Raw genomic sequence first — 17,638 nt, forward strand, 5'->3', positions numbered from 1 at the left:
GAGACAGGTGATGGAGGTTAGGTGGTGCAGTGTGCAGTAGAAAGAGTGACAGACCTAGAGTAAGCAAGGCCTGAGTTCAGCTATGGCCTCAAACACTTACTAGCTGTGTGACCTTTGGCAAGTCACTTACCTTCTATCTACTTCAATTTCCTTATCTGAAAAACAGAAATGATAATAATAATAGCACTTACCTCCTAGATTTGTAGTGAGCATAAAATGAGAAAACATCTCTAAAGTGTTTTGCAAAGCTTAAAAGTCATACAACTTTCAAGCCTAGAAAATGAGGTTTGAATGTAGGCCTATCAGACTCCAAGTCCAGCACTCTATTCACTATGTTATACCACCTATGTATGTAATAGAAAAAGAACGCATTATTTGTTCATTTGTAGAAATGTCTACAAAACACTCAGACTTGGAATTCATGAGCTCTACATCCTAATCTCTGCCCTGCTATGAAGTCCCTGTGCAAGATTTGGGGAACCACAGTTCTGATCGACCCCCTGGATTTTTCCTCTACAAAGTATGAACAATTATAATCACCTACCTGGCAAGTATGTATAATGAAATTAGGTAACGTCTATAAAGTGCCTTAGAGGGCAGTACTTTGTCATCATTGTCTACCTGATTAATCTTCAAATAATTGCAGTTAGGGGCATTTTGTAGATTTCTTTTTCCATCCTTTATCAGATCTGCTTCTGCCAGCCCTGGGAACAGAACAAGAACAAAGCAAACACACCTGAAAGCCTTCCCATTTTCTTTCTTACAATCGGAGAATTTTAGAGCTGTCAGGGACTTTAGAGATTATCCTGTCCAATCCTTTTGGGTTTAGTTTTTTTTTCTTTGATACCTTATTCACACTGAGTCAGATTTCATCCACAATGGCAACAGTAGGCAGATGAGGTTGCATTTTGAATTTGTATGTTCCCTCTCTGTCATTCAGCCCACCCCATCACCTGCAACGACAGAATTCTTCCATCTCAGTGCCCTAAACTAACACCATCACCACCTACTTCAACTGATTCCCACCAGCTCCTCTCCATCATACTTATTTTCTGTTCCTCTTTCCTTCCTCTGCTTCATATCAATGGCCACAGCAGCCTGCAAAACTAGTTTCTTAATAGCAGTGTGAACGCATTATTAACAAACCTTAGGCTTCCAGGAGCATGGGAGGTGGAGGCTGAAGCAGGGGGTGGAAACACTGTGGATACTGTTTGCTGGCCAGTTAGTTCTGTTCTCCTCAGTTCTCTGTTCCTGCCCTTGTAACATTGTCTCACCTAAACGTGTTTTCATGGAAGCTTTCATTGACAGAGGATGGGCACTTGTCATAAATGCTTTTTGGATCTGGGACCAGGGGTGTACTGGTAAATGTTTAACAACTTTAGGAGTGGGATAGGATATTCAAGACACTTTTGGCTTTGATTTGCATTATTAACACTTTCTTAAGTCTAGAAAATCAACGAAACAATAAATCAAGCCGTGATTATTTGCCAGTTGCTGAGGTGTAAATGCTCACACTGAAAATTGAACCATCTGTTCTTGGGAAAAGGTTCTAGCTGGCTCCAACACACAACTGGATGGAACTCTGATGTTTGCAGCACAATGTAGCTTTTAAAAGACCTGGGTTCAAGCTGCGCTGCTTACTACCTGTATGATGTTAGATGTCGTTTAACTTTGCTCAGTTGATTTGGAGAGAATATATGTGCTATCTACCTCACAATGTCATGAGAATCAAATAAGATTATTTAATTAAACTCAAAAAAAATTAAGTTCCTACTATGTGCACATCCCTGTGCCAGTTCTGAGGGCACAAAGCAGAAAAATGATGCAGTCCTTAACCTCAAGGAGCTTATAGACTACTGAGACATGCCGTGTTCACACAATTAAGCATCATGCAAAGTAAAATATGATAGTGGAAAAAGGGAGATCCAACCTAAGTGCTCTAGGGAAAACTGGGGAGGGAGAGATCACTTTCAGTGGCTGAGATCAGGGAAGGAATCATTGAGGATGTGGCACCTGAGCTGAGCCTTGAAAGAAGAGAAGGATTTTACTAGCCAGCAAACAGGAGGAAGTGCATTCCAGGTGAATGCACAAAGGCAGAAGACGACAGGATGAGATCCAGGAACAGCTGTTTTGTGCACTGGGACTGGAACATAGAGTGCTGAAAGGGCCCGATTTGAAATAAGGCTGGAAAGGTAGGTGGGAGTCAGACTGTGTGTGGATGACCTTAAATGCCAAGCTAACGGGCTTGTTTTTTATCCAGTGGGAAATGGAGAGTCATCAAGGTTTATGAAAGGGAATATGTGCTTTTTATTTGTAAAGTCCTATATAAATCTTGACTCTCAATTTTTCTTGTTGTTTGTTGGTAGTTATCTATGTCAATGTATTTCTGTGGAGGACAAAAGATCTAAGAACATGAGAATTGTAATCAAATGATTAGACAAACTTAATAAACCACCTGTCCCATGTTCTGTCTCTGAAAGTGGCATCAAAGAACATCAGTCACCTTCTATAGCCCTTTGTAGAAGTTTTGTCAGCATCAAAAGCTTAAGGACGTACCCTTCCCACAAAAAAATATTGCTATCTATTTTTAATGACCCATGAACTTGTGTAAGTATAACTATTCAACTAAATACTTTTCGCTACCAGCTGTTGTGACCACAGCAAGCCTTTTAACCTCACATAACCTCCGTCTGTTCATCTGTAACAGTAGGCAATAGTATTTTCACTATTACATAATGTGGTTGGGGGGAAAAAGTACTCTGCATATCTTAAAGCACTTTATAAATGTGAATTGTTGTTGCTATTAGTTAAACTTTGCAAGGTTCTTTAGCACCTAGGAGACCACACTAACCACTATCACTACTACCACTACCACAACAACCACGCCAGCAGAATGTAATTGACCTGAGAGCAGGGAATAATACCTCACACATAAGTAGATGATTAATAAATGCTTGCTGAATTTGAATTAAATTGAACTTAAATATTTGGCAAGCATTCTTGGAATAAGTAAAGTATCTCATAAAGAAAGTATTTTTAATTAAATCATTTGGATGATAGATTTAGAGCTAAAAAGGATTTCAGGGATCCACTATTCCTACTGTTCATTTTACAGATGAGTCAATCAGTCAATAAGTACTTATTAAGCTCCTTCTATGTGACAGGCATTGTCCTAAGCAACAGGGGTACAAAAAAAAGCAAAAAGATAGTCCCTACTCTCAAGGAACTCAGTTTAATGGGAAATTGAGGCACAAAGAGGTTGTGATCTGGCCAAGATCACACAGATATTAAGGGGCAGAGAGACAGGATTTTAGATCCTTGAATTCCAAATGCAGGCCTCTTTCCACTGACTCTGCCTATGACACATTTATGTAAGAACATATTTCCTTCTAAAGATGCTATTGATCAGTGGATGTAGAAGCAGAATTAAAACCTTCACTGTACATTGAAACACGGATTTCCTATTGACTTGTTATTTCATAATTATTTTTTTCCTTTCTGACCTGATATAAATTGTATACTACTAAAATTTTACCTTTTTCCTCCTTCCAGAAAAGAAAATTAAGTTCCTCCTCCCCCCCAAAAAATGCCACATTGGGCTAGAAGGACAAACCAGTTAGAAATAGATCCTTTTAAAGTGGAAATTTGCATTCCCACGCTAATTTTAGCTGGACCTATCTCCAACCTATTTCCCGGGATAAGGACAAGCACCATCTGTGGCAACACCAAATTCTGTATCAGAATATTATGATTGCCACTTTCAATGTTGGAATTTGCATGGGATCAAAATTTATGAAGGGACAATAGAATTCAGGCCGCTCTCTGCCTTTAAGAATGTCTGATTTGTTGGATCTTATTCTCTAAAAAGTATTTCTATCATTTGGGTTTTAAAAAAAAACAGGCAAAATTGTTACAGATTTTAATGTAATTTGGATGCATCCTATGCTTTCCTAGCACTATTTTCTGTGTTTGAGGCTTTTTTGGGGGGGAGGGGGTCTGTAAAACTGCGATTATTGGGTCTATCTAAGAAATGGTTTTCATATTCTAAGATCTTATTTTTAGAGAGGGAATCCTACTTTTGGGCGATGAGAGATCTTTTTTTAAACCTCAAACCACATTTGAAATTTCTCTTTGTGTCTATCTCTCCTTCAGGTTCCTGCAGCTTTCCTTCCATCCCTCTCTTCCCTTCCTCTCTTTATCCTGTCCTTTCCTTTCTTCTCGGACATCATTGCCTTTTTCTCTCATCCTGACTGTAGTTGTCATCATTCTCATGTCTGGATTTGATTCCCAGTCTTCTTTTTCCCTCACCCTTCCGTCCCCCAAACCCACAGCTTCCTTTCGCTGCTTTTTCATGTCTTCAAGTTCTCTCAAGGCTAGACCCAAGGCGGCTCCCTCATGGGCTCTCCTTGCTCCCCACCCTTTGGCCACCTCCTCCTCCTCCTTTCACTCTCCAGCTTGGCCCACAGAGGAGGCGAGGACACCTGTCCCAGCTTCTTCTACTCCTTTCCCCCTTTTCCCCTTTCCCCTTTCCTATCCTCCTCCCTTTTCCTCCTCCTCCTCCTCTCAGTCCTCCTACACCTCCCCCAAGCCCTCCCCTTCCCCGCCTCCTCCCTCCCACTTGGCTCCAGCCGGGGAGAGAGAGAGAGCCAGAGAGCTGGGAAGATAGACACATACACACAGACACACTCACGCACACATACACACACACGCACACGCACACTCAGACTCCCGGCGGTGGCGACAGCGGCTGCGACTCCTACAGCTGTGCACCCCCCGCCAGGCGGGCGGCGGCCCCGGCGGCGGCCCCGCGGAGACTGAAGGGCAGGCAGACTAGGAGCCTGAGCCAGGAGGCAAGAAGGAGCAGGGAGAGCTCCAGCCCCAGCCCGGGCCCCGGGCCCCCGGAGGAGGCAGCAGCCGCGGGGTGGGGGCCGCGCTCCGCTGGGAGCTCCAAGGTTGGAAGGGGGTGCTGGTGTGGGGGCAGGGTGGGGGGCAGCCACTGTCCCCTGATCCCTCCACTGGCGGCGGCGTCAGCAGCAGCAGCAGCAGCAGAGGCAGCAGAGGCAGGCGCCACCAGCGAGGTGACACTGCGGTCCATGGAAGGAGCTCCCCTGCGAGCTCCCAGCGGCTGCAGCGGCGGCGACAGCGGCGGCGGCAGCATCTCTGCAGGTCCGGAAGCAGCATCGCGAGGTAAAAGTCCGAGCAGCGATTAGAGCTACAGGGAGAGCAGGGATGGAGGAAGAGGGAAAGGCAGCGCTTGGAGGCACCGAGCTATGCGGAGAACCACATACATACACATACACCCACACAATTACCCACTCTCCCTCCCCCCCACCCCCCCTCCCCGAACACAACATACACCAGAACGCGGATGCGTTGTGTCACACCTACGGTAGCAGTAGCAATATCCAAGTGGTGGTGTGGTGGAAGGCAGGTAGGGGGTCCAAGTCCAGGAAGAAATCACAGTGGTGGTGGGCTGGGGTGGGGACAGGGGGCGGGGGCGGGGGACAGGGAGAGGTTATGCTGGGTCGTGGTAGTTGTTTTTTGTTATTTGGGGGTAGGAGATGGGGGACAAGGAAAGAAAGGAGGAAGAGGAAGAGTTGGGAGGGAGAGAAGATGGTTAACAGGATACCAATACCGAAAGCAACGGGTCGAGGGGGGCCGTGAAATCAAAGGAGTTGGGGTTTGGAGGAGCATACGTGAAGAGGCAGACTGATCATAGTAAGAGGTTCAGGTTAGGCTGTTTACGGGGCAGGTTTGGGGTACACTGGTGCCTGGAGGCGTTGATGGTGCTATTGAGAAAGAAAAAGCAGCGGTGATTTAGGGGAGGAAATGTAGGGTGGGGAGTGGGTTGTCCTGTCATTTCTTAGAAGGTAGCATTAAAAGACCGACTGCCAGAATAGGGTGGGTACTTCGAAGGTTGTCTCTACTGACAGGTCGGCCCCTCCAAAGGAGTGCGATGCTTGGTAGAGACTTAGGAATAGCCAACGTTCTGTTGGAACAGAAGGGCGGCTTTGTAGGGGGCTGCAGGGTGGGGCGGGGCGGGGCAGGGGTAGGAAAGTGATTTTGTGTGTGCGTGTGTAGTCATTTTGGACAGACACTGAGCTAGAGGATTGGAGCCGGAGGCGGCTGGTAGGGCAGATGCAGCAGCGTTGGGAGTGACTCCTTAGTAATAAAATTGCGTTTGGGAAAAGAGATTGTGGAGCTGCAGTTTTTTTTTTTCCTAGCCGGAAGAAAATGATGCCTTCCAGGCTCCTTCAAAAAAAAAGGATTCTATTGACGTATATCATGCCGCACTGGAAAGCTGGGTTGAAACTTGGATTCTGCCAAATCCCTCTTTGTGACTTTTTGCTAGCACATAGAATCGCATCCCGAGACATAGGCCAAATCGCGCGATCCGTGCTTATCATTTCCCTACCTTATCCCCAAATACAAACGTGATCTCTCGCCCAGACATCAAATGCCTAGAGCTGAGACATACAGATTCTTGGGGTAACAGGGTTTCCCAGTTTGGGCTGTCTGCCATGTTCAGGGCTCAACAGCTTTACCGTTCCTTGAATTTGGATGCATTTCAGTTCTGCCTTTGGTATGCCTTTTCCAGCCGAAGGAGTTAATTTCGTTTGTGTAGAGGATTGTTTGTGGGGAAGGAGAGAGAAGGTCGTTTTGGGGTGTGTGTGTGTGTGTGTGTGTGTGTGTGTGTGTGTGTGTGTGTGTGTGTGCGTGTGTGCGTGTGTGTGTGCGTGTTTTTCTTTTAAACCATGACTATTGTTCCACCGGTGCCGAAAGGGGTTTGCATGGTTAGTGAAATGAAATCCCATCACAGTTGCTGTTTAGGGTTAGAAATGTTGCCAAACAGCTGCTGCTTTGTGTTTCAATTGTGGCCGTCCGTGGAGCAGATTTTGGAGGCAGAGAGAGAGAGAGAGAGAGAGAGAGAGAGAGAGAGAGAGAGAAGGTGTGTGGTGGAAAAGATTGTCACCCTGTACATGGCACACATTTGGTCTCCCTCTGCAGCCTGCCAAACTTTTATGAATATTCCTTTTGTAGGAATGAAAAGCTTAATTGATTCAGTACACTTTCCAAGTGAGCAAGCATCTTTGCATTAACAATGGCTTAAGAACTTCAATCAAAAAGGGGGGGAGGAGTAAAAATGAACACCATGGTTAATCATTATTAATTTTTATTAATCACTATCAGCCCCTACTATATTTAGCTGTTTCTTCCTAAGTCAGATAGAAGAAATGCATACAGAACCAAGCTGGATTTGCAGCAAAACCTAGGAATTTGTTGGCTCCATGGAAAAGATTTCTGGGAATGGAAATTCTCACCTCTCTTCTTTGTAATGGACCCAATGATTGCTTGCTCTGAACTAGGCAATCATGGCTCATGGGCTGCTGCGTCAGTGCTCAGCATCCTGAGCTCACATTATCCGGCATTTTAAAGTATGTGTAAATATTTTGCTGAAGATAAGCTACATCAACAAAAAGATACCGGGTAGAGACTGAGTGTGCAGTGATGGTAAATAGATATGACCAAGCAAAGTTTTGATAACTACTTATTCTCATGACCCCTTCTATTTCATTTTTCTTTGTTTTTGTTGGTTTAACATTATCTCATATCCTCTGGTATTATCCCTTTATTTAGCTGATTCTTGAAAGCTTATCTTTGGAGCACAATGAAAAAATAGCCAGCAGGAAGAAAATCATTCTTAGCTTTTTCTATCACATATACTTCCCTTACATTTGAAGAGCAATTTAAGTTCCCTCATATTCAATATCTCCTATGATCTCTGTAACAATTCTAGGTAGGGCAGGTTATTATCTCTCTTTTACAGACAACAAAAAACTGAAGCTCTCAATGTTATAAGGACTTGTCCAAGGTCTCACAGCTAGTTGGTTATAACCAAGTCTTCTCACTCCTGGTTCTTTGCTCCTTCCACAACAGCACACTTCTTCTTCAGTTAAGTGACTTTGATAAGTTTAAAAATTGAGTAATAAATGTATCTTTGTTACATCAGATGAGAGCCATCTTTAATAGCTTGTGTAATAAGGAGAAGGAAGGAATAAGAGACAGAAAAACAGAAAGAAAGGGAGAGTGAGAGAGGGGGAGAGAGGGAGGGAGAGAGAAAGAGAGAGAATAATTTACCAGAGCCCCTCTATATTTGCATATAATGAAAATACTTTTTATCTTGTCTCTTTCTTTAATGTTTTCTTTTCAAGTGTGAATGTATGGAATTCTGCCTCTATAGGGAACTGGTGATGTTCCAGATATCACAGGATAAGGCATATTAAGTGCCAGGTTCCATACCCTACTGTCCCTTCCCTCTATAGCCTGGGAATATGCTTTAGAGCAGGTTGGCAGTTGTTTGGTTGCTTTGCAGTATAGGCAGATGTCCACTAGGGGCTTCATTGAAACAGTTAAGTCCCGTCTTGCATGTGACCAAAGGCAGACTGGCAGCAATTAAACTGACTCAAGGTGCCATTTTGCGCCCAACCATGGCACCCTTTTTATGCAAAGAAGCCACAGATTTCCAACAGTTCTGTCAGGCTGGAAAGCCCAGTACCAGGAACAAAGAAGAAGATAATTTTCTAGGGCATGCTATTTGCCAATAAGAGAATGAGAGATTGGAAAAAACAGTTTGTGTTTATACCCACATGTATGTTCTGAAAACAATCACGTTGGTCATTTGCCAATGGCAGAAAAAGTTGCATGACCTTACATGACAAAGGGGAGGACAGAGTAATATCAAATGGGATAATGATCATAAACTGCTTTGTAAATCATAAGCTGCTATGTATGGATGAGCTATCATTATTTTTGGTAGTATAATATCAGGCAATATCAGGAGATCTGTCATTAAAATGCCTTGAAGTTCAGGGTAGGAGACTTGGTATAGTGGAAAATGGGCTGAATTCGAAGTCAGACATATAAACCCCTACTCTGTCTCTTACTATCAGTATGACCTTGAGCAAATGTATTGTCTCTGGGCTTTGGTTTCTTCATTTATAAATGAGAGAGTTGAATTAGTTGATCAGTGAGGTCCCTTTTAGCTCTAAATTTATTGAGTCTTTGTGATTAGACCCCAGATCAATATGGTCCTCAAAAGAGGAATGTCATATCTGCTTTACACTGTAGTTAAAAATAAAACCTCCATCTCTATAGCTATTAAGTGACTAGATCACTGAAGTAGGAAATAGTGAGGGTCTTTTACCTTTAAGATAGGGATTTAAAAAGTGGGGCCAAGTGAGAGCAATAGGGAATTCAGATACTGTCTCAATGACCAGAATAGAAAAACAGTCCCACCGCACTCCCCTGGTAGGAGATTTATCAGGAAAGACATATTTCCCTGAAAGGGAAGATGCCTTAAGTAGGCTTTTGCTTTCCAGCTCCTCCCACATCTGCAGGATCTGGCCAAATATGTAGATTTTAATATGGTAGATAACTTTCCAATAGCCTGTCCAAATCCCAGTCTTTGCTGGAAATAGTTTAAAGAGGTGACATTCCCCCTCTATTTCCTCAAGCTCCCACTTTTTTCCCAATGAGGGCATAGTTTCTGGTCCCTCAGCAAAAGGAGGTGCTTGATGTAAAATAAAATTTCATTTGGCTGATCTGAGATACTTTTCCCTCATGGAAAGCTTAAGAATATATGTTTCATTCAATTCTTCTTATGTTGAATAAAATCCAAATATGTTAGTTGGAATATTGGTATGTCAGATGGTTGTAAATTACTTTCATAGGACCTTTAAGCTAGAAAGTATCTTAGAAATTATCTAGATCACTGTTTCCCAAATTGTATTTCCTGGGTCTCTGGTGTTCTGCACAGCGTTAATGGAATTTCCATGAGAAAATGTCTGTGTTCATACTATTCCTCCCTCAAGAAAAAAATTAAACATGAAATTACTTATTTATCAAAAGTGTTTATTGTGACATCAGTTTTATTGGGCTTAATTCCCTCCCTTTTGTTCCAGAACATCCTTGATTCCTACCCCCTTTTTTGAGCCAGCTAATTACAGGATCTGTCAATATGTTTTAAGCCAAAAAAATGTTCTGTGATCATATTGGTCTGGAAAATGTTGATCCTTCTTCTTTATAAATGTTTAATCCCTCTTCTTTACAAATAAGGTCACTGAGGCATGGAGAACTGAGATAATCTACTTAAAGCCACACAGCTAGTAAGCAGCAGAGCCAGGTCTTGAGCTTCCAGTGTGATATGCTGGTACTCAGAACTCTGTTTTCTGAAGGGCAAGATCTTTAGCAAATGAAGCCCGGCAACTACCTCTCCCAATATTTGGTTGTCCACATTGCAGGTTGAAAGATAGAAGTTACTGGAATCCCAAATATATATCAATGCCCTACGGGTCCTTAAATGATGTCATTGTATTTATATCTGAGAACTCTTGGGGCCCTGGGTCCTCAAAAAGAATCAAGGAAATCTGGACAACAAAATGGAAGCTGAGAGAGACTAGCTGAGAAATCATGCTAACAAGATGACAGGAGAAATTAAGGATAGGGGAGAAAGGCTTAATCATGCTGTCCTCATGAAGAAAAGTTAGTGCTAGGCTAGGTTCAGGATTAAGATGACTTTTGGTTGAGGATTGGATTGACAAACACCTCTGATGATGACCACCTGTATGACCTTGGGAAAGTCACTTAACCTCTCTAGACAGCATCTGTACATTGAGCAGATTGGACTAGATCACCTGTGGTATCCCTTCCGGCTCTTTCTCTGTAATCCTATGATTTCTACCTAGATGTCCTGCTAGTACTTCAAACCCAACATATCAAAAACCGAACTCGTCTTCTGCCCCAAATTTGCCCCTTCACTTCTTCCTTTTCATTGATTTCTTTCCATCCTCCCAGTCATCCAAATGCTTTGGTGCTCTGCTTTTTTCGGACTCAATTCTCTACATCCAAATTGTTTGCAAAGTACTGTTTCTCTCACATCTGTTTCTTTTTCCCTTTTCCATTGCTACCATCCTAGTTCAAACCCAACCCTCATCACCTCTCTGCTGGATTATTTTAATAGCCTCCTAACTGGCTCTCCTGCCTTGAGTCTATCCCCTTCTCCAGTCTATCCTCTTACGCTGCTAATTCAATAATATTCCTATAACCCTGTTTTGTAAATCTCTACTCAAGCTTTTCAGTGACTCTTCATTAGCTACCAAATAAAATGGAAACTCCTCAACCTGGAATTTTAGGGTCTCCACATTGGCTTCAATCTACCACTCAAAACCTTCTCACACTATTTCCTGTTATATACACCAAGCCCAACTGAATTAACAACTAATTACCCCTTATTCTTGCCCTACCTCTTCTGTCTCAGACCCAATACTGAGAATGAATTTCTTACTTTCCCATCTGCATCTTTGAAAATCCCAACCTTCCATCATTTCTGTTAAGTTTTCCCATATCTTCTCCTTTCCCACCCCTACCCCAGTGAAAGTGATATCTCCCCACCTGGAGCTTGCCCTTATCACATGCTGCCTTATGTCCCAGTTACACGTATATGTGTGTGGTGGTTCAGGCCTTTCAGTTCTTCCCTCTCTTCAGGACCCCATTTGGGGTCTTCTTGGCAAGGATACTGGAAGTAGTTTTTCATTTCCTTCTCCATCCCATTTTATAAATGAGGAACTGAGGCAGACAGGGTCAAGTGACTTGCCCAGGGACACACAGCTAGGAAATGTCTGAGGCCAAATTTGAACTCAGAAAGATAAGTCTTCCTGCCTCCAGACCCAACACCATCCACTGGGCCACCTAGCTGCCTCTGTGTGTGTATGCACACACATGTATATGCTTATATGTAAATAGATTTGTATACATGTGTGTAGATATATGTATGTGTATATCTATATTATGTAAACATGTGCAGATATGCATATATCTATATCTAGTCTATCCCTCTAGAGTGTAAGCTCCTTGAGAATAGGATCTGTGTATCATTTCATCTTTGTATGCCCAGTGGCTAGCACAGTGCCTCATATATGATAGGTGCTTTAAAATTTTCTGTGGATTCATTTTTAATGTAATCAAGACTTGATTGTAAGTTCCTTTACTAGATTATAAAATGGGTATCAGGGGAGGTGAAGCCATACATTATTAATCTTTTCATTTATCCTAGTGACTTTACAAGGCATCCTGTACAATAGATACCTAATAAATGTTTGTTGAGTGAATGAATAGCTCAAGATCCCTTATTATGTGATTTGAAATTGCTGATTTAACTCAACTGTAATACTCCTGTATCACACACTCTAGGCACCCTAAGCAGGATGATAATAACAGCTAGTAAAGAAATTAAATTGGCAGCAGCAATAGTATTTCTGAGCTTCATAGATGATCCTTCTTCTTATCAATAGTCCAGGAACACAAACGTGGTTTCAGGCAGGCACACACACACATCCATATACCTAATTTAATAATGTTTCCTGTATCTGGTTCACTAAATTAGATTGCAAATCTATAATTGTCATTGAAGTAACTTGGATGAATTTGGTGATCATCTGTCACAGACTATTGTCTGAACAGCCAGGACGGTGGCAGACCAGGATCCTAACTCTATCTACCATCTTAGAAACAGTTCTCCCAATACAGAAACAATTACAGCCACTCAAAACCCCCATGTCTCTGTTGCTTCGCAATATTCTGTGATGCAGGGGATCTTTTGGGGAGCCCACTAATTTCATTTTTACAGCTAAAAAATCAACAAGCCTTTATTAAATACCTATAATATGCAAAGCACTCAGCTAGGTTCTGGGAGAACAAGGATAAAAAACAGTCTCTGCCTTCAAGTAGCTTACAGTCTACTGAGGGTATGTAACATGTACATAAATAAGTAAATACATAGTGTATACAAAGTTATTTCAAGAGGAACAGAACTCTAACAACTGAAGGATCACACACACACACACACACACACACACACAATTTAGTGATAAGACCAGGGCTTTGAGATATCCCAATTCATGATTCAGTAAGTGAATTGCGGACAGTACAAAACTCAGACCATCACATTCTCTCCCTTTTTAGCATTGGTATGACTGGTGGACTGTTTCCACTAACCATAGTAGCCTAATGCCTGTTGATTGTTGGCAAGTAGAGTGGGGAGAAGTGGGGTGACCTGATTAGAATATATCTACTCCTTCCAATTCTGTGGGAGAAACACTACTTCAAAAATATGATGCAATGCAGAGAAGGGGGTTTTCAAGTGGTCACAGGAAAGGAGGAATTTCATAGACCATGTGAAATATTCAAACGCTATTTTGAAAGTCTTCATTCTGCAAGTCTCTATGTTTAGGGGATGGCTGAAAAAACTCTGAAGAGATTTCTCCTAAGGTCCAATTCTGATCGTACCACTGCATTCTCAAAAACCTTTAGTGACTTTCTGATCTCTAGGATAAAATGCAAACTCCTCAGCTTACCATTTCATCTCTCCTCATTGTGGCTCCAATCTACCTTTCCAAACCTATTTCCTACTACTCTCCTTCATGCATTCTATATACCAGTCAAATTTGGACTATTAACTGTTTCCCCAGAGCAACATTCAATTTCCTGCCTCCAAGTATATATACAAATAGTCCTCCTTGCCCAAAATGAATTTCTTCTTCATCTCAGCTTCAGAATTCTTATCTTCCTTCAAGACTCAATTCAAGCTCCATTCGATTCTCCGTTCATAAGGCTACCACCATAGGCTAGGTCCTAATCAGCTTTCCCCAGAACCAAGGCAGTAACTTCCCAATTAGGCTCCCTGTTTCCAGTGTCTCCCCTCTCTAATCTTCCCCCTACACATCAAATGCCGAAATAGTCTTCCAAAGACGTGTGTGACCATATTACTCAAAAATCTTCAGTAGTTCAATAATCTTAGGAGGCAACATGGTCCACTAGAAAAGGCCCTACCTTCAGATCTGGGTTCAAATCCCAATCTTGCCATCTACTTACCATCTTTATAATGTTGGAAAAGTCCCTTTGCCTCAGTTTCCTCATCTATAAAATGGACCCGATGACATCTAAAGCTCCTAATTTTGTCATCTTGTGATCTATGATCCTTACTGGCTCTAAGATAAAATATATATTCCATCAGTCTAACACTCTCATTCTCAATTATTTAATATTATTCCTTTTGATTCTTTAAAAAAAAAACTCATCTATTAGCTTGTCCTACAACTCAATATTCCCTTGCAAAGCTACCTCCCATAATCAGAATATACTCCTTCTTTGCCTCCTGCCTCTTAGACTCTCCAGCTTCCTTTGACGTTTATTTCAGGTGTCACCTATTATGAAAGCTTTTCCTAATTCCATCCTCCTCCCCACTCCTACTTGTTAGTGCTTCTTCTTCAAAATGTCTTGCATTTATTTATCTGTGTCCATATTGCATTTCTTCCTTCGAATGTAAGCTCATTGAAGGCAGAGACTACAGTTTTCCCTTCCACATTGCAACTTTCCCCATCATGGTTTCAATATATGGCATAAAAAATTGAAAGGGAATATTTGGGGAGTTTTTTAGAAGCCACAGACAACACATAAAGGCCAGCAGACAACACAGAAAATGTTTAGACCAGAAATGCATGAAATATGTGTATAGTAATGTATATCATCATATTTTATATTTTAATACCAATTATTATTCAGACTTCTTCTCTGGTATGAAGGGAGGGCTAAAAACCTTTACACAGGTTTTCCAGATTGCAGGGTACCACACCCCTAACCCCAGCAATGTGAAAGGGATAACTGTATTTGTTTTTTATATGTGGTTTCCCAGGGCTTTACATACTGTAGGTATTTAATAAATGCTTATTGAATTTAATTCAGTTGCATTTTTCATTTCTGCATGATTTATCAGGAAAGTTATGGTTTCCCAAACCTCTAGTCAGCTTCTGGTCACTTCATAACTTATAATGACTCATAATTTAAGTCTGGAAGGGACTTTGATATTTAAAGATGGAAAGAGCCTTAGAATTCATCTAGCATAGCCTCCTCATCTTATGAGTGAAGACCTTGTAGCTCAGAGATGAAGGCCACACAGGTAGCAAGCGGCAGAATTTGAACCCAAAACCTCTGGCTCTAAATCCAGGGCTGTTTCTACTGTACTTAATAAACAGTGGGCCAAAGCAAGGCTGATCCACAGCAAATCGTGAAATAGTCAGCCTTGCCTCTGTTAGGAACCCCTTCTTCCCATAAAGCCGATAAAGTGCTCTCATGCCCCGCCCCCCCCCCACATCAAAACCCTGCTTGTATTCACTTTCTTAAACATTAAAATACTTGCTGCTGTTTGCTGCTGTTTGTCCTTTGTTCTTGAAATGACATCAAGAAGGTTATACCATGACATGCAAGTGAAATGGATTTAAATGAGCGAGGGTGTCACCAGACACACTTTCTCCTCTGGAGCCATCTGGTCCAGTCGCCAGATATGAATCAGGACAACTGATTGTTGTCAGTTGTCAACTGGATGCCCAGGATGCAGTGGGGGACCTTGGCCTTTTCAAAAGCTAAGGTTTTTCTTTAACAGGTCTCAGTTTGACTGAGGCCCATTAAAATATCAATGACTAATAAAACCTTAAAGTGTGTTACCCTTCCCAGGAGGAGGGAATAAGCTTTTATATAGTACCTACTATGTACCAGGTACTGTGCTAAGCACATTAGAAATATTTTCTCATCCCTAGGGATCTTTGCATTTTGATAGTAATCAAAGTCTTAAATTAAGAGAGAAAGTTCTATGGACAGAACTTCAGGCATCTACCAGTAAGATGAGGAAGGAAAACATACGTGTTTAGTTGATGGGGGTGGGGAGGAAGTAGATATAAAGGTCCAACCTGGAGAAAAGAAAACATTTAAAAAAAAAAACACTAACGGCTCTTTTCTGTCCACTTTGGCCTTAAAATCCCTTGTAAATAATTGACACTTATACAGTGCTTTACATACAGTATCTCATTTGAGCCTCACAATAGTATTACATCTTAGAGACAGTGAGTGACTTGCCCAAGGTCACATAACTGATCTATGTTAAAGGCAGAATAGGAATTTGGGTGTCTCCTTACCCTAAGTTCACCCTTAATTCCCACACTCTACTGCTTACATGAAGGGAGGACTCTGAAACTTACGTCCTATATATGATTTCTGGATCATCCATGGCTTTCCTTTTTCTGAATTATCCCCATCCTCCAATATTACATACAATGGAGACTTGGCAAAAGGCAAACTTAGAATTTGGGGGTCAGTCCCATGAGAGACTTTTCCACTTTGTCGTTTTATACTTAGTATAAGTTGAAAACTCCTGGGGCCTTTACTCAGCATAGGGCCCCCTTATAGGAATAGATGGAATAATGAAATTGGGATCAAAGATGATGATTGATAAGACCGGGTGAGTCCTAGGGCTCACAGATCACATAGGGAGCTTCCCCCAAAACAGGAACTTTGGCTGACCTCACCCAGGCTTGTTGGAAGGAGGTCATTTTCTTTCCCATGGCAAAGGCAGATTGTTTACAGGAGCACACGAAGAATGTTGCATTCCAGGGGAAAAATAATTAATTAACAGCCAGAGCTCTGAAAAGCCTCTCCAGCTGCACTCCCTCAACTGTTCAGTTTCAGCATCGGAATCAACCCTGGGTGGCAGGAAGAGCTCTTTTATTTTTGGTGGTGGTAGTGATGGTGGTGGCAGTGGTGGTGGTGGTGGTGGTGATTTGAGTAAGGAGGGGGTTTCTTCCACACCCCCCCCCTCGGCCCCTAGCCTTTGCGTGTCTAACTACTTTCCTTCGAAATTCAGAGAAAACAAATGGCGTTCTCGAAAGGCCCTTGACAGTTTTGTAGCATAACCATCAGGCACTGCCTTTCAGAATCCTTTGTATTTTCAAGAGCCAAGTTGTAAGACGATGGCGCACCCTGGGCGTTCATCGGCTGCCAACCTTGCATTCCTCTGGCACATCTCGGCACAGAGAACACTGACGATTCATCCTGGTACAACATTCTAGAGCTGAAGGGAGGGCTTTTAGGAAATCGCACTGCGTCTATCCCTAAGAAGCTCTGAAAACAGTTTATTGAAGGAGAAAACAAAACAAGAACAACAGAAACCTCCAGCCCAATCCAACGCCTAGACTTAGTACTCCGAATTCTTTTTGCCCGCTATTAAATGAAACAGGGCAGCCAAAGTATGCGAGCCATTGTCTCGGCATCAAGGACATTTGAAAAGTTAGAAAGGCAGAACAAAAAGAATGGGGTTCATGTATTGCAGCCCAAAGATGGATTGGTTTGAGGGCACTCAGAGAACCTTCCGGCACCCAGCAAGGCCTCCTTGTTTTGGAGGGTCCCTTTAAAATAATATTCTTTGAATGCTGGGAGATGAGTGCCCAGCTAGACAGAGTGGGTAGAGATGACATTTCCCAGGGCCAGTGTTTTTCTGTAATTGCAGGCTAAGCAGAATAGAGCAGTGTATTGATCTTGGTCTCATATGGAATTGACTATATAGAAAGATTTTATTTTCCCATATATTAATTTCTATCCCATGAACCATGTAAGGGGAAACTTTATTTTTTCTAATTAATCCTTCCTTGTCCCCAGTGATACTTCCTCAGAGCACTGATTACCCAGTGAGAACCCATTTCACCTCAGTAGAAAGGATATAATTATTATTTATTAGTTTCTCATTATTAGACCA

General features: G+C 42.1%; 1 protein-coding gene across 1 annotated transcript in view; it reads left to right on the top strand.

The window, feature by feature from the left end:
• Positions 1-4,630: 4,630 nt before the first annotated feature.
• The window catches only part of RAI2 (retinoic acid induced 2), a 128,936-nt gene continuing 115,928 nt past the window's right edge, over positions 4,631-17,638 (top strand). The window contains exon 1 of the mRNA XM_036747136.1: positions 4,631-5,187. The gene's annotated coding sequence lies outside the window, so the exon portion shown is untranslated. The remainder of the gene's footprint in view (positions 5,188-17,638) is intronic.

The sequence above is a fragment of the Trichosurus vulpecula genome, chromosome 2 (assembly GCF_011100635.1).
Source record: "Trichosurus vulpecula isolate mTriVul1 chromosome 2, mTriVul1.pri, whole genome shotgun sequence".
Classification (NCBI taxonomy): Eukaryota; Metazoa; Chordata; class Mammalia; order Diprotodontia; family Phalangeridae; genus Trichosurus; species Trichosurus vulpecula.